The sequence below is a fragment of the Lynx canadensis genome, chromosome B2, assembly GCF_007474595.2.
Source record: "Lynx canadensis isolate LIC74 chromosome B2, mLynCan4.pri.v2, whole genome shotgun sequence".
NCBI lineage: Eukaryota > Metazoa > Chordata > Mammalia > Carnivora > Felidae > Lynx > Lynx canadensis.
In genome coordinates this window covers 21,370,003-21,394,754 of record NC_044307.1, presented here as the reverse complement: position 1 = coordinate 21,394,754, position 24,752 = coordinate 21,370,003, and the positions used below count along the sequence as shown (strand labels likewise).

General features: G+C 42.9%; 1 pseudogene; it reads right to left on the bottom strand.

Moving 5' to 3' along the window:
* Positions 1-9,110: 9,110 nt before the first annotated feature.
* On the bottom strand, positions 9,111-9,304 carry LOC115514870 (annotated as a pseudogene).
* Positions 9,305-24,752: the final 15,448 nt, after the last annotated feature.

Genomic DNA, 24,752 nt, shown 5'->3' with positions numbered 1-24,752 from the left:
GAAATCAAAGAGAGTAAAGAGAGAAAGCCCATGGAAAGATTCCTCTCTCTAGGTGGAGAGTTTCCTTGATGTCTGCAAAACAAATGCATGTCAGCCAGAGAAACAGAACTTCCTAAATGATTAGAAAATTCTGCATGTCTCACCTACAGGTAACTTCAGTCTTATCTTTACTACGTCTTAGGGTCAAAAAAACCGAAGCGGAAGGGAGGAAATCTAGGTCAGCTATAGCAGGAGGAAGTTTGGCCAGAAAACAAGTCCATCAGGACAGAAGATATTAGTATATCTTCAAGTTTAAATAAGACTCAAGAGCTTTCAAAGGGGGTGCTACCTGATGATGAGAAAGAAGCTGGGGGGAATCTCAACAAAGGAAAAAAAAACATTTTGGAAAGAAAGGTAAAGGGATTCAAAGAGCTTCTGAGATGATATGCACCTCTCACACAAAACACAAACTTTTTAGCTGAAAATGTATAGCTCTTCAAAGTACACATTAAAAAATAACCTAAAAAGTGGAGTTCGGCCCATTCTCTTTGTATTTGAGATGTTTTGTTAACCTGAAGTTTGTTATAGTGAACACACAATTCTCTGTATAAATAAAAGAATAAAGTCTATATAAAAGCAAGCTGAAAGTATTTTCTAGAAGTAAACTAAGTACAGATTCTAGGCTGAATAGTTAACCATTAAGTACACACACACACACACACACAAACATGCACACACACACACACAAACACAAACACGCACACACACACATACACACACACACACACACACACACTCAGAGTAAGCAGTGACCATTGCCACACCAACTAAATGCCTTTTAACAATCAACATCCTGGATGTTTGAACTTTTCCTCCAGGAGACCAATGTTTTCAAAAACACCATCTTGTTTCTATACACAACATTCCCAGGCCGTTCTTTGAGGCACAGTCTATCTCCATTTTGTAACTCTGAAAAAGTGAGGTGCCAAGAGGCTACCTGGCTTGCCCCAGGTCACAGAGTCATTAGTCAGAGCCTGCGTGCCAGGCCGGCAAACAGAGTTCAACAAGAAACCATCTGTGCCTCTCTGGGCCGAAGCCATCAACACTAAAATTATATTTCAGTGTTTCAACAACCATTTTGGACACGGTCTTTCCCTATACCACATGGTAAGAGAGTTGTCGCTCTGGTTCCAAGAATGCCCTTCGATGGGAAAGAGCTCGACAAGCCTCTTCCTTGATCCAAACTGGTTTGCCCAGACCTCCTGGCTCCACAGGTGGGAGGGAGTACAAATCTGGGACCCAGGACCTGCAGACAGAGCCAACCTCACACAGTACCCAGTCAGAGCCACAGCGAGTGTCCCCAACCTGGGCATAAGTCAGAGCCTTTACGCTCAGTGTGAATAGCCACCAAGCCATGAAACCCCGAAGACATTTTATCAGTGTCCTTCACTTGATCGCTTCAGGATCCAGGTACAATTCTTGGCCCCAGTCATCCTAAATAGATGACACTCAGGGACTGTACCCCACGTGTTCTCTCTCACCTCTGGGCCTGTGCATATGACACTCCCACACCACTCCTCTCCACCCCCCTCACACCTCATGCTATATATCACTTCTTCCAGGAAGCCATCCTGATCTCCCTAGGTTATGTGTTTTCACAGCATCTGGTCCCACTCTTAACATACAATGTAAGACCACAGCGGACATGGGAATTACCTGCTAATGTGCTGGCATCCCCTAGTTAGAACATAAACTCCATGAGAGCAGAGGCTGGATCTTTCTCCCTTGCTCTGAACTCTCCAGCACCCAGGATAGTGCCCAGCTGTGAATAAATGATTGAGCAAATATTTGAAATCAGCAAGCATTTATGGCTTACCATTAAGGCGAGCACACGGCTAGACACTGGGATAGAAAGACGAAGTTGTGTCCTCTGCCCTCAGATGAATTATAATCTACGAAACTCTGATGGCTTTTATCTTCATTTCATGCACAGATAGATTTTTACAGAAACACATCTACCCAGGGCGCCTGGGTAACAAAGTCGGTTAAGCATCTGACTTCAGCTCAGGTCATGATCTCACTGCTCATGGGTTCGAGCCCTGCGTCAGGCTCTGTGTTGACAGCTCAGAGCCTGAAGCCTGCTTCAGGTTCTGTCTCTGTCTCTCTGCCCCTCCCCTACTTGTGGTCTCTCTCTCTCTCTCTCTCTCTCTCTCTCTCAAATATAAAATAAAACATAAAAAAGAAAAAAAGAAAAAGAAACACATCTACCCAGTGAGTGACCGGTAAAAAGGGGCCCAAAGATCCAGGGGGTTGATTACAACTAGAACAGGAATGTCCTTCTCTTTGGTGGCAGTGATGTTTCTGCAATGTTTCGATCTGGCCTTCAAATTGCTGCCTCATGAGAACCAACAAACTGATGAGAATACTCTCTACCAAAGAGCAGTGTCGCATCTTCAAGCCAACTGGACGGCCAGCTACCCAGGGCAGGGAGATTCCGAATGTTAATCTAGACAGGGACAAAAGAAAAGTGAGAGGTGAGGGAGACCAAAGTCTTCCGTTTCTTTGCATCTGTCCCTCCCACAAAAGAATTGCAGATAACATACAGCCTCCAGCCTTTCTGCCTCCCAGCCAACTAAAAGGAACTCTGACCCCATCTTCCTGAGTGTCCTGTTTCTAAACCAGCTCCACCCCATCCCTTCATACTGATACGAAGTCAGTGGTTCTCAAAGTGTGGTCCAGGGACTAGCAACAGCATCCCCGAGAACTCCTTCGTAAGGCAAATTATCAGTCTCTCCCTGGACACTGAACCCGTGTCACTGGTCCATCTGCATTTTAACTGGCCCTACTGGTGAGTCTGAGGCTTGTTCAAGTTTGGGAGCCACTGCCTCATTCTTCATCATCACAGCTTACTCCCCACTGAAGCCTCTCGCTTATTTATTCAAACACCTATTTACTTCTCGTCCTCCATTCGTGGAACGAAGCTGCATGAAAAAGTAGGAACTCAGGGCTCTGCATCTTCTGTGGCTTAGAACGGGTCTGTCACATAATGGTGCTCAGTAAATATTTGCCAAGAAAACAAACAAATCTTCCTCTTCACCCCACCCCCACCCCCAATCTCCCAAGAGCTAGCCATGAACGATCCCGGAAGGAGTTAAGCCACCCTCGTGAGTCATCTGGCCAAGACTCTGGTTATCTGTCAGTGGATGATAAGCCTCCAAGGACAGGAGGTGCAATGCCTGACTTCATGACCCTTTAGCCCAAATCCCCTGAGGCTGCAGCTTTCGCTCACAACTGCTCTGAACGCACCTTTCCAAATGTCAGAGGCCCAATGATATTCCAGAATCCAGACATCTTGGGTGCAAGGATGGATTTGGGGTCACTAAGGAAACCCCTCTGGGGTGACTCAACAATTTACGGCCCCCACCCCAGCCCCTGTGATGGGTCGGTGCAGCCCCTGCGTGGTCCCCCCGCCTCTGTGTGCACAGTCACCCTCCTAACGCCACTGAGGGAAGCAGAAGTGTCTGGGAAGCTTCCCTATAGGTTGTTGTGGCAGGAAAGCTGGATCCTGAGGAAAAAGTCAAGGGAAACAGCCATTGTAAAAAGGAAGATAACAGCTGCCACTTACTCACGTTATCTCCCATGAAACGTACATGCAATGAGGTCTTTTCCCCAAGATGAGGAAACTAAGACTTAGAGAGCAACCCTCCTGCAGTCTTACAGTCATCCACAGTGGACCTTGAACCTCTAACCCAGCTCTGACCCCAAAGCCTTTCTTAACCTCTAAAAAAATCACAAGGGTGCTGGGACCCTCAGCCCCCTCCCCTACATGGGCCAAGCCAGCTGCAGTATCTCACCAAATAGTGGGGTGGTGGGGAAAGAGAAAACAAACTTTCAGGGAGGGATAAACTGGGCCATTTGAAGAGCCCAGGTTAAGAGGACTCTTGGCTCCTCCACCCAATCCATCCACCCCGGGGATGCCACGCCTCTCTTCCTGGATTTGCCTTGGACCTGCCTGGACAGTTAATATTAACCCGAGGTGATGAGCACCCTTGCCGGGTTCCCAGAGCCTCTTAGAAAGGTGGGATGCTGACTCACTGCCTATGTGGCAGCCACGTGTTCCCACAGTTCCCAGGTGGTGGCAGCCAGCAAGCAGCCTCCTGTGCTAAGCAGAAGGACCCCTCTATCTGGGCAAGGACCAGCAAAATGCTGCTGGTTTTCAGGGTCTCCATCTGAGGAGGAAGAAGGGTGGGGGGTGCATTAGCAATGGAGGGAGAAGGAGGAAGTTCCAAGCAGCTGAGCAAGAAGCTTCCCCTGCTCAGCACCCCACCACTCCCTCTGACTTCTACATCTCCAGGGTGTTTACCACTTGTACCCAATCAACGGGTACAACAGGAAGCTGGAGGTTGTGGAATGAAGAAGATTTGATCACTGGCACAAACAAAGAAGTGTTAGAGGCTACCTGTAACACAAATTGTCTGTAGAACGCTTAGCCGCTCCAAGAAGCCCCCGTGGCTCTGAAGCTAAGACTGCGTCTCCCCATCTCTCTGTTCTGCCCCCACCCACTAGCTCAAGTTCACCTCTACCCCATAGACAGAGGCACCCGAGACTTTCGCCCACCTCAAGTATGTTAGCAAATCTCTGGGTAAGGACAGAGAAGCCGGACTGGGCACACCTTTCTGCCCCCATGTGCCTCCCAACAAAAATGAAATGATATGAAATGAAATGAAATGAAATGAAATGAAATGATGAAATGAAATGAAATGAAATGAAATGAAATGAAATGAAATGAAAAAGCGATGGGCAATTGACATTGCAGAAACTCACAACTGCAGACTTGTCAGACACACATGGAAAGAATAGGAGAGCACATAGGACTTACAGATTTGAAATGGCGTTATTCTGAATGAAAGCGCTCTTGCCCAAATGGAGCTCACCCTGCTGTTTGTTTCTCTTGATGCTTTTAAACCTAAAATTGGCATAGTAAGGCTGAGACAGGTTTGGGGATTCTGGTACACACACATCCATCCTTTCAGCTCTGATACCCCCAAGAAGGCTTGAAACCCTTATGAGTTGCAAGAAAGATAACTCTCCAGAGCCAAAGCATAAGAGACTCTTAAAAACTGAGAACAAACTGAGGGTTGATGAGGGGTGGGAGGGACGGGAGGGTGGGTGATGGGTATTGAAGAGGGCATCTTTTGGAATGAGAACGGGGTGTTGTATGGAAACCAATTTGACAATAAATTTCATATATTAAAAAAAGAAAGAAAGAAAGATAACTCTCCACTCCTGAGCTGTTGGATCTGGAGAGATGGAAACACAGCCATACCAGTAAGAGCAAATCCAGCCCTCAGCCCCAGCCCTGAACTAAAGCCCTGACTTTCAGGAGGCTGGAACAGTTGGAGCTTCTGTTGAGCTGAAACATGTCTGGGTGCTACGTGCTTGTGGGTGCTGGCTAGTTGCACTTTCTGATTCACACCAATGTTAACCTGGCAGCTTGGGGAAGAAGGAAAACCACCCAGGGTCCAGCACTCAGAGCAAAATCTGAAGAGAGTGCAAGCAAAACCCCGGACGGAGAAGTTAAAAAATGGTGTGACTCTCATACGTGGAATTTAAGAAACAAAACAGATGAACATAGGAGAAGGGAAGCAAAAATAATATAAAAACAGAGAGGGAGGCAAACCATAAGAGACTCTTAAATACAGAAAACAAACTGAGGGTTGCTGGAGGGGGTGTTGGGAAGGGGGATGAGCTAAATGGGCAAAGGGCACTAAGGAGGGCACTTGTTGGGATGAGCACTGGGTGTTATATGTAAGTGATGAGTCACTAAATTCTATTCCTGAAAAAAAAATACTAAGGAAAAACATATAATGTAAAAAAAGAACAGGTGACTGCCCCAGATCATGCTACACTTCCCTCCAGAGAAGAGGAAAGCCTGGAGCAGAGAAGCCTGTGGCTCCCTCTGGACCACATCACCCCCAAGGCTGTCACACCCTGTCTTAACAGAGCAGAACCAGCCCGCCAGGCACTGATCCCCCTCACCAGCCTGTGCCCAGTGGGCAGGTCAGAGCACGCAGCTGACATCAGGCCCCAGTCTGGCTTGGCTGCACTGGGGGCCCAGACCCCGTGGCTCCTGTGCATGACCCCAGTTGCAACAGCGGGTTAAAGTGCACAGGCAGCCTGGCGAAAACATCTGTGGTGATAAGCTGCACCCTTCTTGGCAGATAACCCCGGCAGGAGAGAACACATTTTACAATACCTCTGAGCTGTCCTTCCAGCAGCCTGGCTTAGTAAGGCCTCCAACTGGTCGTTCTGGTGCTGACCACCAATCACACAGCAATAGCAGAATTTTCATATTTTGCCCCAAGTGAACAATGAACCCAGTGCTTTGTGTTTCAACTGGTCACTTCAACATCCAGCTTGTTTTTAGTATATTAAACTGCCAATCTTCAGAGGAAAGGCCAAGAAGGTTCAGAGGTAAGGCCAAGAAGCTTCTTCTTCCTTCAGGCTGCACATGGAATCAGGGTTTGGGATGCACCAAGCAGGTCCAAAAAATGTTGACTCAGTGAGTCAGCCCCACGCCCCAGGTGCCAGCAGGAGGGACAGGGGGGTAGGGCTCTTCAAGGAGAACAGAACTTTGTCCTCCAGTCACCGTTCAACTAAGGATCCCATAGGCCTCAGAGTTGGGGATCGTTACTGGATTGAACTGGTGTAGAATCAGGTTGAGAAGATGCAAAAATAGAGCCCCAGCCTGAATGAGCTTACCGTGGAGTCAGGAAGACAAGAGCAAAACACAGAGAAGTTACCAGAAATGCAGAGTTTGTCAGACCCAAAGCGTCTCCAGTATGGTGATTGTTTAGCCAGTGATTTTTTACTTCAAAAGGAGGGGGGAGGGAGTCACTCACGGTGGGCTGCAGGCCTGGAAAGTGACTGTGGGGAAAGAGCACTGGCAGGATTTGCAAGGAATGGAAAACAGGATTCCATCCTACACTCTCCACTCTCTACACACACCCCTGGGCAATCTCACCCACAGCTGCAACCACCACCTCAATACAGTGACTCACAAACATGTATCTGCAGCCTGGTCCTTTCTCCCCAGATTCCAGTGGTCTGAGAGGTCATTGCCCCACTGTCCCAACAGGTGACTTTAGCCATCTTTGTGTTCTCCCTCTACCTGCATTGGCTCTTCTCTTAGCTCCCATCTCTGGGCACCCAAAAAAGGAAGATATCCAATCCAGACAACTCAGGCTCATCCTGCACCTTCCCCTTCCCAGGGTCCCATGTAAGCCTGGCCAGTTGTACCTTCTAATGGCTCTTAAGCCAGCCCTCCTCTCCACTCTGGGTGCACTGTGTCTTTGTTTCAAGGCTTCATAGTTTCTGTTGCCTTCCACCTGATCTCCAGACAGTAGTCTTGGTGGCCTCTAATATTTCACAGCAGGTTGTCTTGCTGTGACAAAGGTCTTCTCCTGAAGCATTCCTCACTGGCTCCAAGCAAGTACACATGAAGTCCTCCCTCTACAGCATGACCATAAACAAAGATACCTGGGTTTTGCCCCAAGGCACCAAACTTTAGAGTGTAGCATTTTAAAATAAGGATTCTAGAGGTTTAGAGAGTACTTAGCAAGCCTAATTAGTTGCAATAGGAAGCTGCCAGATGGTGCATAATGTTAATGACACCCATTGTAGGCTACCCAATAACACCCTAGTTGACTGTGCTGTTCCCCATTGCCTGCCCCTGAACTTGAGTGGTTAGTTTGTTCTCTGCTTGGAGACCTCAAAACCAGGCCTATTTACCTTTTAGCCTCCAGGTATACTGAATTCCACCCAGTTTTCAAGCACTTGAGGGTGCCTGAATGGGCTGGGCTCTCTCCCACATCCCTGGCTGTGCATGGGAAGCCCTTTTCCTCTCTGATTTCACTCAGAGAATCTCAGTGAATCTCAACCAGGGGCACTCTTTTCCCTTAGGGGACAGCTGGCTATGTCTGGGGGTATTTTTTATTGATAGAACCTGAAGAGAAGAGGGTTGCTGTCATTGTCACCCAGTACAGAGGCCAGGTATCTGCTCCACATCCCACCGTGCACAGGACAACAAAGAATGATCTGGTGCAAAATGTCAACAGTTCCAAGGATGAGAAACCCTGGTCAAGATTCAGCTCAACCCTCATTCACCCTGTTTCTTAAACATTCTCCTTCCCTCCATGAAAGAGAGAGAAGGCAGTAAGTATCCCTAAATCTGGTCCAAATCTGTACAGTAATGACTATTGCAATGCATGTAACTATTCACTTGTAAGCCTCTTCTCCAAGCTTCTTAAGAGCAAAGAATTTGTCTTCCTCTTCTCTTTATGCCACAGGAATATGATAAAATAGCAAGGTCTCAAGGACTGACATGCAAAGAGAAAAGTACCTGAGTCTGATCCAGGCCAGAGGGTATTGTACAATGCACTGAGAATAATGTCTACCCCCGCACAAGAGTCACATAATGTCTTATTTACATTACCATTAAGTGGCATTTGACATATGAATATCACAGTGTGCTAAGTATCACTGAGAGCTAGATTTTAGGCATGGATTGTTTTGCTTCAGCTTACACAATAAAATTTGATGGCAAGCCAGTACATCAAGGTCAAAGGAGTATTTTAAATACCAACAATTGCTCTTAACCAATCACAAGAAAAATATATATACACTCTTGGTACATGGGCTGCCTTCTGAAAAGTGAGGAAGTAGAGGAAAGAACATCAGTCAGAAGAATAAGTTCTTGGAGAGATTGTAAAAAAAGAAAGAGTCTTCAGAACCCCAGGGGTCATTACCTGACTCCTTAAAAAAAGTGAAAACTTAGGTATAAAATGTGTGGAAAAAGAAAGGCAAAACCTTCCTCAAGCAAAGCTCCCCTCCACGCAGTTAATTTACTCACCCAGATTCCAGAAAGCTCATGAAAATCAGTTGGTAGAAGTAAAGGTGTGAAAAAGCAAGGAAAACATTTTTCATTTTTATTTATTTTCAATCAAAAGGTCTCACATGTTTATTACTGAACCAACCTACTGGTGCAGAAGCATCATAAGAGAGAAAAGTCAATTTCCTGATAAAACAGATCTACTGGTCAGGTAGTAGGGAGGTGATGGAACACATGACTTTCAGGCAGCATAAACATGTGCCATCTCATGTACGATCCCGTACAGACCCAGCTTTGTCCTTCTCCAATGCTGCCTCTTGGAGTTGTATCTGATTTTATTACCAGTTTTCATCAAATCCAGTGGGGAATGGGATGATTCTGCTTTTGTTTCTTGGCCAGGAATCACTTGATTCTGAAAGTCTTGTGAGAAGACATGGCGAGAAACAGTCACAGCACACACCACGATGGTGGAGAAGAGGAAAGAGAAGGAAAACATTTTTTAAAATCTGCTTTGGTCCCACCCAGCTCAACCAAGTGTTTTCTTAATGCCATCCCAAAGGATGTTCAAGATGACCATACTGGCACACCCTCATTACAACACTGTCATTGTCAGAAGGTTCTTTATCCAAGAGTGGAGCAACCGTTCAGCCCACTGGAGGAATGGGGCTCACAATAAGGAAACACATTAAGATCAAAATGTGAAGTCAACATACTGTAAGAAAAAGAAAAACAGACTCAATACCACAGAAGCTAATTAGAGCCCATGGACCTCCCCTGCCCGCCCCCGCCCCCACTTCACCATGCATGGATTTCCTGTTCCATTTGCAAGGGAATCAAGAGGCCCGTGCCAAAAGTCTGTGTGTAGGGAGCCTCTGGGTCACTGCTGACCCCCAGTAGCCCACATGGGAGCACATAGAAGGGCAAGGAGGAATGCTCCCTGGGGAATGCAGCTTCATCACAGAACTCTGTTTATATGGTAACCATCGCAGGCTGCCATGAGCCCCATCAAGATGAATATATGTGTTAGCAAGAGATTGATGTTGGGCTGTGACTGCTGCACTTGATAAAGTGTTAGATAGGAAGACTGTATCAGATGATAATATTCCCCCCTGAATCAAGATCACAAATGAGCAGAGCTGCACCCGAGCATCAGGGTACCCCCTCCCAACCCACACACACACACACAGAACAAGCCAGTCGCCCAGGTATGGCGGCAGGTGTCAGGAAGGGTCACCCCTCTTCCTTCTCCCCAGCAAGCTCAGGATTAGTGTTTGTTCTTCATGGGCCTTCAATCCTCTCCCACTGGCTTCTAGGCTATCTTGTCAGGGTACAGAAGGGTCCCTTTTAGGGACTGAGCCTCCCCCAGGCTCAGCCTGTCAGGACCCACCAAGCTCCAGCTAATCTACTCTTGAAGGACTTCTAGTCCAGGCTGGGAGTCCGATGCTCAATTGAACCATAAACATAGTCACAGAGTCGGTGCTACAGGAGAGACTTCCAGGAGCAAAGCAGACAGAGGGTCACCATAAAGACTAGTGTTCTGGGGCGCCTGGGTGGCGCAGTCGGTTAAGCGTCCGACTTCAGCCAGGTCACGATCTCGCGGTCCATGAGTTCGAGCCCCGCGTCGGGCTCTGGGCTGACGGCTCGGAGCCTGGAGCCTGTTTCCGATTCTGTGTCTCCCTCTCTCTCTGCCCCTCCCCCGTTCATGCTCTGTCTCTCTCTGTCCCAAAAATAAATAAACGTTGAAAAAAAAAATTAAAAAAAAAAAAAAAAAAAAAAGACTAGTGTTCTGCTTGTCCCTGGCAAGTACTAGAGCATCACACTTCAGAATGTCTCTAAAACAGAACTTGGAAGTAAATTCTCCCTCCCTACACCCTGCCCAGAACTGGGGGGGGGGGGGGGGGGCGGGGATTGGGGGTGGGTGGGGGAGTGGAGCCTGATAAACCACAGTTTGGAGGACCTTATCAGAAATTATCTGTTCCATTCCAGAAAACACCTCCTGGGCATCTTCCACCCGCTACTCTCCAAATGCCTGCACGCTTCATAGAGTTTTAAGTTCAAGAAAAAGGATATGCTTATTTGATTGCAAGCACAAAGAGAAAAAAACTGAGATTTAGGAAGAATTTTCCCTAATAAGCTCCACAAACTCTTATGGAATGAATGAGGAAATAGAGTTTGTTACTGGGCATGTAAATGGCATATCATGTTTGGGCATAAGGGCACAGTGCGTCCACAGAGTTCATTTACCAAAAGTTCACTTTCAGTAGAGCATGAGGACTTTGGTTGTCTTTGATCAAATATTTTTACATATTAAATCTTTCAAACCCAAAGCTATTTTACTTCCTATCTGGTTGGATGGGAAAACATGAAGAAAATACATCTTTCTATGTTACATAATGGCCCAGGTGCCATAGTACTCTTAGAATGTATACCTGTCATTTAATTATAGCTTTAACTGAGCATCTGAAGGTGCCAAATAAATCCCCACACCTGTGACAAAGATGCCTACCATTACTGGTAAGAATGGAAAATGGCTGAGCTACTGTGGGAGAAAAGTTTGGTAGTACCTAAAAAGGTTAAACATAAAATTACCCTATGATTCAGCAATTCCACTGTTCGGCAGCTATCCAAAAGAATTGAAAGCTGAGACTCAAACGCTCCCACAGATTTTTTGCACACCAATATTCGTAGTAACATTACTCACAATAGTCAAAAGATAGACACAACCCAAGTGTCCATCCACAGATGAATGGATAAACAAAATGGGACATATACATACAAGGAACATCATTCAACCTGAAAAGGGAAAGACACTCTGACACAGCCTACAATATGGATGTACTTCAAGGACATTATGCTCAGAGAAATAAACTAGACACAAAAGGACAAAAATTGTCCTCTTTCCACTTATATGAAGTACCTAGAACCATGAAATTTTCAAATTCATAAAGACAGAAAGTGAAGGGTGGTTGCAAAGGACTAGTGGGAGAGGGGGAGGGATCTAGTGTTTAATGGAGACAGAGATTCAGTCTGGGAAGATGAAAACATTCTGTAGACAGTGGTGGTGATAGTTGCACAATACGAACATACTGGAAGCCCCCAAAATGTACACTTAAAATGATTAAGGTGGTAAATTCTATGTATATATATTTTACCACCACTACCACCACCAACACGTGCACACACACACACACGCACACAGAGGAAAAGTGGTGTCTACCCTGAGGACAATCCTTCCATTGAAGGAGACCAACCCACCAAACCCTTAATGCCTTTGGCCATACTGGCCCTCGTCCTTCCCACCCAGACCTTGAAAACCATCACTCTCAAAGATAGGTGACAGGTTGATGTTCAAAAGAGGGTGGGGCAAGATTAATATATTTCATAACAGAAAGAGAAAAGAGCAGAAAAGGCCTCATTTCCCATCACTGAATTACTAACCCCAAAAGTGTCAATACAAGCTAAACCACTTGAGTAGCTAGTATATACCACTGCTAAGACAAAAAGGATGCTTGCTTTCTAGCTTTCCAAGGCCCTTCTGGATGAAGGCAACATGAGATGGTCCCTCTGGACTCCAAGTGTTAAAATTACAAGGGAGAGTCCAGGTGTCGGTGCGGGGATGGGGAAGGAAAGGGCTTAGCCGGGAGCAAAGAGGAGGGGTGGAAAGACAGATAAATTCATGTCAACTACTGAGAACAGACTGGAACCGGAGTATAGCAATCATGTCTGTGACTTACTGGCCTAAGAAGTCAGGGTTGCAGGAAAGAAGCAGGGAATCCACGTGTCTCAGAACTCTTTCCACAAAATTTAGCCTCTTGTCTTAAACCAGCATTGTACACCATTTATCACAGCTGGGAAAAAAAAAAATTATACCGTCCCCAGAAGCTCTAACAACATATGGGGGCAGGGATGGAGTGACTTAGGATAAAAAGTGCAAGAGTTTCTTCCAAAGAATACCAATCATTCTGCACTTTTCCAGTTCTACTTAACTGTCAGACATTTCCACCTGCTTCTAGGATGCAAAGCAGCAGAAGACAAGACCCACACCTATTCTCAACATTTCATGATGCAAAAAAATGTGAGCACTTAATTAAAACAAATTTCAAAATACTGCTTGATAGTATTTTGCCAACCTTTCAATAAAAAATAAACATTTTTTAAAAAGATGCATACTGGGGCGCCTGAGTGGCGCAGTCGCTTAAGTGTCCGACTTCAGCCAGGTCACGATCTCGCGGTCCGGGAGTTCGAGCCCCGCGTCAGGCTCTGGGCTGATGGCTCGGAGCCTGGAGCCTGTTTCTGATTCTGTGTCTCCCTCTCTCTCTGCCCCTCCCCCGTTCATGCTTTGTCTCTCTCTGTCCGAAAAATAAATAAACGTTGGAAAAAAAAAATTTAAAAAAAAGATGCATACAAAAGCATTCTGTAATCATTGAAACTTTGATTTTCTTCTGTACTGGTCTGCTAGGGCAGCCATAACAAAATCCCACGGACTGGATGACTTTAAACAACACTTATTTTTTTTCCCAGTTCTGGAAGACCAAGGTAGGCAGGTTGGTTTCCCATGAGGCTTCTCTTCCTGGCTTGCAGATAGCTAGCTGCCTTCTCCCTCTGGGCTTATATGGCTTTTCTCTGTACTTGTGCAGAAGGGGAAAGAGATCTCTAGTGGCTCTCCCTCTTCTTACAAGGACACCAGTCCTTTGGAATTAGGGCCCACCCTTACGACCTCATTTAACATTAATTACTTCTTTAAAAGCCCTGTGTCCAAATACAGTCACACTGGGGGCTAGGGCTTCAGCATATGAATTGGGGAACATAATTCAGTGCGACAGCTTGCTAACCCATTTGCATAGAAGTCTACTGCTTTCAAAGCACTTTCATGTACATTCTCATGTTTAACCCACACCACAAGCTTGGACAGAGACAAGGCAGGTGTCACCCCATTGTAAAGAACAGGAAGCTGGGTGTTGGGGGTTCCACAACCCTCTCGGGGACATGAAACTGCTAAGTAGCAGAGCTAGAATTCAAGTCTAGGGCTGAGGGACTCTGGAGTCCTTAACAGATATAAAGAATTTCAGTGGTTCAATTAAAAACATATATATTTAGTGCTTTCTATGATACTTTGTTGGGGCAAAGTCCAAAACATTAGAGAGTGAAACAGTCCAAAACACTCTTTTCATAGAGTGAAAAGCACGTGGCCTTGGAAAACAGAAAAGTGTGCACGTGCACATCTGTCCAAGGTATACTTCACTTGCCTGCCCATTCACCTTCATTCATATACTACTTTTCCTTCTGGACCTAATTTAGGTCCCCCAAAGCCTCCTAGCCCATGCTGAACTTGTTGTCCCCTGAGATGTTGGTTTCCAACACTCTTTTGAGAACAAACCCCTTTCTGTCTAGAAAGGGATTCTAATTTTCATGTCTTCACAGCCCATTTCCCCAGCCTCAGCCCCACCTGGGTATAAGTCCCACATTTGCTCTGCAGCTTGCCCTATCACAGCAGTTCAGATTTGTTTTTTAAAGTTTTCCTTGAATCTCAGATATATGCTGAGAAGAAATTATTTTATTACTAACAGCCTAAATCTCAGTGACATAACAACATCCTTCACCCAAGGTAAAAAAAAAAAAAAAAAAAAAAAAACATGAAACAAAGTGCTACAAATCCCTGCTGTCCCTGAGTCCCAGGATGCCACATTCTCCACCATCCAGGGCATATACTCCCATGTAAGAAGCATTGAGAGCATTCCTTCTTGCTTTTGCTTTCTTCTAGGAGATTTTCCAGAATAAAGAGTTCCTGCAAGCTGACAGGTCCTGAGTATGGGAAGGTGGAATAAAAGTCCCCTCCCATGGTGCACTATTGTATAATAATATACAGTCCACGAACAAAGTACCTGAAGCATTAGTGACCCAACAATGTGTTTAATTCCAGACGTGAGCACATGAATCCCTGCTCTCCTCTAGGGAGGTAAGCCCTGTGTGCTTGTCCTCACTCTGGCCTACACCAAACCCTGGACCACTGAAGAAACAGACATGCAGTTAGCTAACACTAGAGATGGATGTGCTCTATTAAAAAGCTATCTCAAAAAGTTTATCTCCTTTGGGTTCATAAATGCTCTTCGGGATTGCAACATCATCAGGGAAACTAAATGCAAGAGGTTCTTCTGATTAAAACAGGTTATGTTTTCAAAGTTGTTAACTTTTAGGTAAACCAGCTATCCTGGTTTGCCTACAACCAGGATGCAGGAATTTCAGTGTTAAGACTGGGAGAGTCCTGAGCAAACAAGGATGATTTATCACCCTATTAAATGATGTGAGACTGGGAACCTACTATGGAAAGCATAACCTTTGTGCATGGAGGGGGTTCTTTGTGGTTATTTCATCTTTCTGTATGCATTCTTACATCTGTCCTGAAACAGGGACACTATCACCAGCTTCATAGTTCTATAGTGAGAGTTTAAGTATTTGGTATTTATGCAAAGGGCAGTGGGCAGGTGTGATGAATCAGGGTGCCCTTGGCTGTTCCCAATGTTCATAACCTGGTACCTATATGTTTTCACTTTGAAAGGTGTCTATGCCAAGACGGTGTGTGTTAATATGATGAGCAGTGAGGGCATAGGTAAGGTCAGGGTCTGAGACACAGTTGGGCTCAGGAACACATGGACAAGTTTCAGGTAGAAGATTGGGGTCAGTGTTAGGAATCCTAACCAAGAGGGTCATAGGAACCATAGGGTTCATGGAAGGCATACAGGCTGGGGCTAGTAAATAGAGGTGCAACCAGACAGAGGGCACAGGACCACTGTGGTCAGAGCTGAGGGGAATCTGGAGCCCAGAGACCCCAACTGCCAGAGGGTGCAATCCAGGAGCAATTTAGACATCTGGAACATGGCCAAGGAAGGAAGGGGTAAAAAAGACCTTGGGGGAGCCAAAATCAATATCACAGTCCCTCATAATGGGCATGGTCCTGTCAGACCATTCCTTAGAGCATGATTCTAAGACAGTTGATTTATCGTTAAGGTACTGCAACACAGAAGCTAAAAATCAGCAACAGAAATGCCACAAGCAGGCACAATGTGAGCAGAAAGGTGTGTCAACCAAGGGCAATAGAGAGAACATAAACAATAAAAAGAAAGGATTGGTCTGGTGCCATTTACCATAAGTAACAGCTAGACCTTCAGAGTCCCTACTAAGAGCCAAATCTTCTGCTGTAGGGGTGCCACCCTCCAAGTTCACAGAATGGCTTAATATCTCTCAGATTTTCCAGGTCACTAACTCATACTTAGAGAATGGATACATGAACTGTGGGCCTACAATGGAATACTTCTGAGCAACCAAAGGAACAAAGCATTGCTATGTGGAACAATCTCAAAAACATTGTGATATTGGGGGAAAGGCAGGTACAGACAAGGTCATACTGTATGATTTCACTTATATGAAATTCTAGAGCAGGCAAAGTTAACCCATGTTGATATATATCAAAAACTGGGTCATTTTTAAGGGCATGGGTCTTTCTTTGACTGGAAAGAGGACATATCTGAGACTTTCTGAGGTGACAGAAATGTTTTGTCTTGGTTGGGGTGGTGGTTACATAAGTGTATACTAATTGTCAATGTATCAACCTAAACACTTCAGACCTGCATCTTTTATTGCTTATTAATTATACACCATTTAAAAATAGTTTTTAAAACACATTTATTGATAGCATTTTTTTCTAATTCAAAAGGAACACATACCATGTCAATTATCTATTTAAAATTCAAAAATCAAAATAATTTTCAAAAATAATACAATCACTCAAGGTTCATACACACACACATAGTGTATCTCATCAGCCCCTTCTATGTGCCTGGCATTGTGCCAGTCACTGGGAATACAAAGATGAATAAATATGATCCCTGTCTTCCTACCACTGACAGACGCATGGCCAAATGCTTCCAAAATAGCGTGATAATGTGTGAATAAGAAGAGAGAGGTCCAGAAGGGAGAGGATGGGGCATCTGGGAAGACTTTCCAGCACCAACGACATATGACCCAAGATGTACAGAATGTATATATCAGTAAGAGAATGGGGAAGGGCAAGCTGGATAATTCCAGACAGAAACAGCATATGTAAAGAGAGACACAAAAGGTAGTTTTATTGGAGAACAGGGAACCCAGGGCAGCTGCTGCATGGAGTACAGGAGAGAAATGAAAGAAGATGAAATTGTGCAGACACAATGGGGCCAGACAGTGAAAGGTGTTTGGGCTTTATCTGGTGGCCAACAGGGAGCCCAAGCAAGAGAGTGAACGATCGGGATGGTTTTATCATTAGATAACTCTGTGAAAATGTGGAGGGTGGCCTAGAAGGGGGACCCTCTGTCCCCCTCTCTCTCTGCCCCTCTACCACTTGTGCTTTCTCTCTCTTTCAAAAATAAACATTAAAAAAATAAAAATATATAGATTCCCCCTTTTCAACACACCATGTGTAGATTTTGTAAATTTGATTATAAAAGAGAGTGTTACTAACTAAAAAAAGAGAGACAGAGAGAGAGAGCCCAGATAGCATGGCCATAAAGTCCAGGAGAGATAACCAAGGAACACACTAAGGCAGTAGTTAAGGGGATGGGGCTCTTTCTGGGCAAAAAACAAAAATATATAGGATTTAGTGACATTGAGAATGAGAAAGGGGGAAGAGCTAGAGACAACCCTGCGACCTCTGGGTCAGCTAGAGTGTTTGGCCCAGAGGTGACTTCTTTAACAAGATCTCAAGCATGGGAAAAATGGTAAGCTGTGAGAGAGCGCTGAGGGCCTGAGATGCCTGCAAGAATTCTGGCTGCACCTGTCCAGCTGGTGTCTGGAAATAACCATCAGGAGTTCAGAAGGCAATTATGTACCAGACAGAGACGCTGAAGATCCATCCCCCCAAACGCCACCCAGTCCAACCAGAGCTCAAAATGTTGATGCGAGTGGTATGGATCTGGGCTTATTAAAGAGTTGCTGAAACATTTGGAACTGGGAAGCACACCTGTCTGTGCACAGGTAGGGCTAGTAGGAGACCATGGGCTTTGGAATCAGGAGACTTGGGCTCCAATTCCAGCACTCCATTGGGAAGACGGTGAAGGCTAGCAGAATGGGGGAGAAAGGGAAGAGCAGGCAGAGAGAAAGGAGAGGGGTAAATAAAACCAGCACCCCTTCCACCAACAAGCCACTCTTCCTCCTGACCCAGGAAATGCCCCTCATCACATGGTAGAGCTACCCCACCAGCCTGTTGAGCTCTAGGAAGTTGATGGCAGTCACAATCACAATCTCCATAAAAACAGACATGGACATTTGATGAGTCCAAGCATTAATGCATTTGGACAAGAAAAGTTGCCTAATTTGGGGGATCGACTACAAAAAGAAAATATAAGGCTTTCCGTTAAAAAAAGCATTTATTAATTTCAAGATGGGGTGCCTGAGAGGCTCATTGGTTGAGCGTTTGACTTAGGCTCAGGCCATGATCTCATGGTTCATGGGTTCGAGCCCCACGTTGGGCTCTGTGCTGACAGCTCAGAGCCTGGAGTCTGTTCCGGATTCTGTGTCTCCCTCTCTCTCTGCTGCCCCCCTGCTTGTTCTGTCTCTCTCTCTCTCTCTCTCTCTCTCTCTCTCAAATAAATAAATAAATGTTAAAAAAAAAAAAAAGAATTTCAAGATGTTAGTAATAGTGCATTAAACCAAACACAGGGCTTTTCTAAGCTTGGGGACCAGTGCAACTGCACAGTTCACATACCCATGAACTTGGCCAGTTTAATCATTCTGAACTTTAAAATTCTCTATAAAGCAAAAATAATGGTACTTCCTGCACAGTGTGCTTGGGTGGATTCAATGTTAAACATGTGTGTGAGATGAAACTGACTCAGTAAGTGCTCAATACCTGGTAGGATTTTTCAGGCCACTGCTCAGCACCCTTTGTCCTCAGATGCAACGGTGGCCTCTACCCAGCAGATTCTCTAGGGTAGTTAACCAACATCTCCTTAGAAAGTAGTCAGTGGTTGGGGCGCCTGGGTGGCTCAGTCAGTTAAGCATCCAACTCTTATCATGATCTCCCAGTTCGTGAATTCTAGCCCCACATCTGTCTCTGCGCTCTCCGTGCGGAGCTTGCTTGAGATTGTCTCTCTGTCCCTCTCTCTCTGGTCCTCCCCTGCTTGTACTCTTTCTCTCTCTCTCTCTCTCTCTCTCTCTCTCTCAAAATAAATAAATAAACTATAAAAATTATGCCACAGCTCAAAAAAAAAAAAAGTAGTCAGTGGTAGTCCTGGCTTGTCTGGGTAAAAAAGTTTTCAGACGAGGTCCTCATTAAATGATATGCTTCAGACACTCTTAGCAAATATAGCAGCAAAAACAGGAAACTAGGCAATGTTAAAGGAAGCTTCCCTCCCCTAGGAGACACCTTCCATTTGTCATGCTTCATTGCCCACACTGTATTGCCAGGCACTTGTATGCCGTGCTATAAATAACATATTCTACCAGGAACCCTTGGCTGGGACAGAAATGAGGAGTACATTTACTGACAGATGTCATACATCGCAAACTTGTCAACTTCTGCTGTGTGCTTATTTAATCCCCATGCAACTCAGTCCATTACAACAAAAGAATGGAAGAGAACTAAGTATGTTTTTGGTTGTTTATGTTTATCATCTGGAAGCTTTATTGTTTTATCTTCAACATTTAGGGGGTTTTTTGTTTTGTTTTGTTTTGGGGGGGGGGGGTGGTATGGTGAAGCAGGGATCTAAACAACATTTTTCCATATACATATCCTGCAGGCCCAACACCATTTATTGAAAAGATAATCTTCTTCCTCTGCACTGCAAAAATCCCTTTTTTTAGTTTTATTTTACTTTAATTTTTATTTTTGTTTGGGGGGAAAAGGGCAAAAGGGAGAGAGAAAATCTCAAGCAGGCTCCACCCTGAGTGCAGAGCCCAATGTGGGGATCTATCCCATGACTCTGGGATTATGACCTGAACGGAAATCAAGAGTCGGACACTTAACTTACTGAGCCACCCAGGCACCCCAAGTTTGAGTATTAACTTAACCTTGGGTTTGATGTGCTAATATATTTTTCTCCTGCTATTTTCCAGGAGTTTTAAAGTTTTCATGTTTCACATTAGGTCTGTGATCCATTTGGAGTTCATTTTAGAACAGGATATAAGGTCTGTGTCTAGATTCATTCTTTTTTCTTCTTCTTTTCTTTTCCTTTTTTTTTTTTTCTATGTGGATGTTCAGCTTTTTTCAGCACCATTGATTGAAACTAATTTCTTTTTATTTATGTTATATACGTTAAAATAAATATATACTTATGAAAATAAGACATGTTTTATCTGCATTAAACCGCCGAAAATCATCTTACATTCCAGGCTTTAAGACCCCCCCCCCCCCACAGAAGAATGGCAAGGGAACAGCAGTGGATAAGGGAGAGTTTTCTGTAGGAGGGAAATTTTTTTTAATCTTCCATAATTTGTTATCTAAAAAGTTCTGGGGCACCTGGGTCGCTCAGTCAGTTAAGTGTCCGACTTTGGCTCAGGTCATGATCTTACACTCGTGAGTTTGAGCCCCATATAGGGCTCTGTGCCTACAGCTCAGAGCCTGGAGCCTTCTTCAGATTCTGGATCTCCCTCTCTCTCTTCCCCTCCCCTGCTTACACTCTGTGTCTCTCTCTCTCTCTCAAAAATAAATAAAACATTAAAAAATTTTTTTAAATAAAAAAAGAAGTTCATATTTGTTTTAGAAACAATAGAATATGCAGAGAAATATAAAGAAGTAAATAAAAGTCATCTATGATCCTCCTACCCAGAGGTAAGCACTATTACCATTTTGGAGTATTCTTTTCCAGACACTTTACCCCATACACACATATATATTATGTCTTATAAAAAGGGGATAAAAAATAATTCTGTTTTATAGTTTTAATTTTTACTTAATATGTTCCTAACAGTGCTTCATGTCAATAAGTCATATTTTTATACAATCACCTTAATGGATGCTGATGTATGATATGCTAACTAGCCTATACTTCCTCCCCTTCCTGAACCCAGATTCTCTCTGCCTCTTTTTAAGTCTCTGCCTTCCAGATTCCTGTTTTAATGGTACCCATGGCTTAAAAAATAAATCCAAAGTCCTCCCTCTTTGTTTCCTTTCCTAATTCCATTTCCTTTCCTACCCTTGAGTAACCTTTATTCTAAAATTGGTGCTTCTCATTCCCCATGCATGAATATATCCCCATTTCTGTATCCAACTGTACCCATTAGCGATGTACCCAAAGCAACTGTACCCAAAGCAATATTACTTTGTAGGTTTTACATCTGTCCTACTATGTACATTCTTCTGCAGGTTGCTTTCTCCATGTTGTTGTATGTAACTTTCATTTGTTCATTTTTAACTGCTGTCTGGTATTTTATGATATGGGTATACCATGATTGACTCATTCATTTCCTACTGATAGGAAAAATAAAGAATGATGTTCTCTTCTTTTGTAATCTGTAAGAGTTCCTTTAGAGCTCATACTCAGGACCAGAATTTCAGGGGTGAAGGGTGTATGTATCTTTTTTATTATTCCATTTAAACTAAAAGTAAAACGAAACAAAAACAGTTCACCCATTTCTCCCACCACCCCTCCCAACCTCCCATCTCTGACAACCACTGATCCGTTCTCTGTATCTATGAGCTTAGTTTATATATATGTATTTTTTCCTAGATTCCACGCATAAGAGAGATTATATGGTGTTTGTCTTTGTCTGAGTTATTTGAGTTATTTGACTTAGCCTAATGCCCTCAAGTTCCATCCATGCTATTGCAAATGGCAAGATTTTGTTCTTTTTTTTATGGCTGAATAACATTATACATATATATATAGTATACATATGTATATATGTGTATATACAATATACATATAGTATATATGTCATCAAATGTTATAATATTATAATATGTATAATATATGTATAATATTAATGCATATTATATGTGTAATATTATATAATATATTATACATACAATATGTATGTATATATCTTATTTATATATCACAATTTTTTTATCCATTCAGCCATCAATGGACTCTTCGGCTCTTTCCATATCTTGGCTACCATAAATAATGCTGTAATGACAATGGGGGAGCATCTTTTGGAGTTAGTATTTTCCTTTTCTTTGGATAAATACCCAAAAGTGGAATTTTGGATCACATGGTAGTTCTATTCTTAACTTTTTGAGAAAACTCTGTACTGTTTTTCATAGTGTCTGCACCAATTTACATTTCCACCAACAGTGCACAAGTCTTCCCTTTACTCCACATCCTCAACAGCACTTATGATTTCTAGTCTTTTTGATAATAACCATTCTAACGGTATAAAGTATATGAATTGTGGTTTTGATTTGCATTTCCCTGATAATTAGTGATGCTGAGCATCTTTTCATATAGCCATTGGCCATCTCTATTCTCGTTTGGAAAAATGTTTATTCAGATCTTCTACTCACTTGCTAATCAGATTGGTCTTTTGCCATTGAGTTGTATGAGTTCTTTATATGTTTTGAATATTAGCTTTTTATGATATATGTGATTCACAAATGTTTTCTCTCATTCAGTAGGTTGCCTTTTCATTTTGTTGATGGTTTTCTTTACTGTGCAGAAGGCTTTAAGTTTAATGTAGTCCCACTTGTTAATTTCTGCTTTCGTTGCTTTTGCTTTTGGTGCCAGATTCAAAAATCATTGCCAAGAACTATCAAGGAGCTTACTGCCTGTTTTCTTCTAGGAGTTACATGGATTCAGGTCTTGCTTTCAAGTCTTTAACCCATTTTTGGTTCATTTTTGTGTGTGGTGTAAGATAGGGGGTTAATATCACTCTTTTGCATGTGGATGTCCAATTTTCCCAACACTATTTAAGAAACTGTCCTTTCCCCACAGTATATTTTGGGGTCCTCTGTTGTAAATTAATTGGTTATATATGTATGAGTTTAGTGCTGGGCTCTCTATTCTGTTCCATTAATCTATGTGTCTGTTTTTATACCAATACCACACTATTTTAATACTATAGTTTTGTAATATAGTTTGAAATCAGGTAGCATGATGCCTCCAATTTTGTTCTTCTGTGTCAAGAGTGCTTTGGCTATTCAGGATCTTTTATGGTTCCATACATATTTTAGGATTGTTTGTTCTATTTCTGTGAAGAAAGCCACTGGAATTTTTATAAGGATTGCATTGAATCTGTAGATTACTTTGAGTAGTATGGACATTTTAACAATATTAATTCTTCCAATCTGTGACCATAGAATATATTTCCATTTATTTGTGTCTTCTTCAATTTCTTTCACTAATATCTTAATAGTTTTCAATATACAAAACTTTTACTTCCTTGATTAATTTTTCCTAGGTATGTTATTCCTTTTGATACAATTGTAAATGGAATTATTTTCTTAATTTCTCTTTCTGATATTTCATTATTACTGTATAGAAATGCAACAGATTTTGGTGTATTGATTTTGTATCCTGTAACTTTGCTTTACTGAATTTATTAATTCCAACAGTTTTTTTACTGTATTTTTTTGTGTATCTTTTGTATATAATATTATGACAACTACAAATAGTGGTAGTTTTATTCCTTCCTTTCTAATTTGGATGTCTTTTGTTTCTTTTTCTTGACTAATTGCTCAGGCTAGGACTTCCAATACTATGTTGAATAAAAGTACAAAGAATGGGTATCTTTGTCTTGTTCCTGATCTTTGAAGGAAAGCTTTCAGCTTTTCACCATCGAGTATGATGTTAGCTATGGATTTGTCATACATGGTCTTTATTATGTTGAGGTACATTCCCTGTATACTTGCTTATTGAGAGTTTTTATCATAAACTGATGTTGAATTTTGCCAAATGCTTTCCCTCGATCTATTGAGATGATCATATAATGTTTAACCTTCATTTTGTTTATGTGATATATCACATTGACTGATTTGCAGATACTGAACCACCACTGCATCCCTGAATAAATCCCACTTGATTATGGTATGACCCTTTTAATGTATTGTTGAATTCAATTTGCTAATATTTTGTTGAGGAACTGTGTTCTTTAATGGGCAGATGTGTAAAAATTTTTAAGCTTTGTTTTGTTTTGTTTTGTTTTGTTTTCCTGAATGCCTTGACTTATAAGCTGTAAGAGTTCCCTTCAAAGCATGCTAGGATCTCTGTGGCAGGCCAGGAGGGAAAGTGAACAAGTTGGGATATGCCAGGAAAGGGTCAAAATCAATTGAACTGTGTAGTATTATCACCAAAAAAAAAAAAAAAAAATGATGCTCACTAGTATAAAACATAAGACTCTCAGAGAGGAAGCAGACTCTGGCTTCTCCTCACTCTATAAAAATATCCAAAGTAACACAACAGTAAATATAGGATGCTTCTGTTGAGTTCTAGAGTCAAAAGATCTGTGTACATACAGAGACCATTTATGATGAATAAATATATCCAAAAAATAGTCATTCCAATGACTGGTTTGTGTGATAAAACCACCAATTGCCTAGTCCTCTGATCAGATACGCTGAATGAAAACTCCCAAATATTGGGGCACCTGGTGGCTCAGTCAGTTGAGCATCCAACTTTGGCTCAGTTCCATGGTCTCACGGTTCATGGGTTCATGCCCCAAGTGGGGCTCTGTGCTGATAGCTCAAAGCCTGGAGCCTGCTTCAGATTCTGTGTCTCCCTCTCTCTCTGCCCCTCCCCTGCTTGTGCTCTGTCTCTGTCACTCTCTCTGAAAAATAAATGACTATTTAAAAATTAAAAAATAAAAAGGAAAGAAAACTCCCAAATATTAAAATGAAATTTGGAGTCTTTAATGGATAATATCTTCATCCTAAAAGTAGCTATAATGCTCCTCATTTCTGGAAAGTCATTATGAT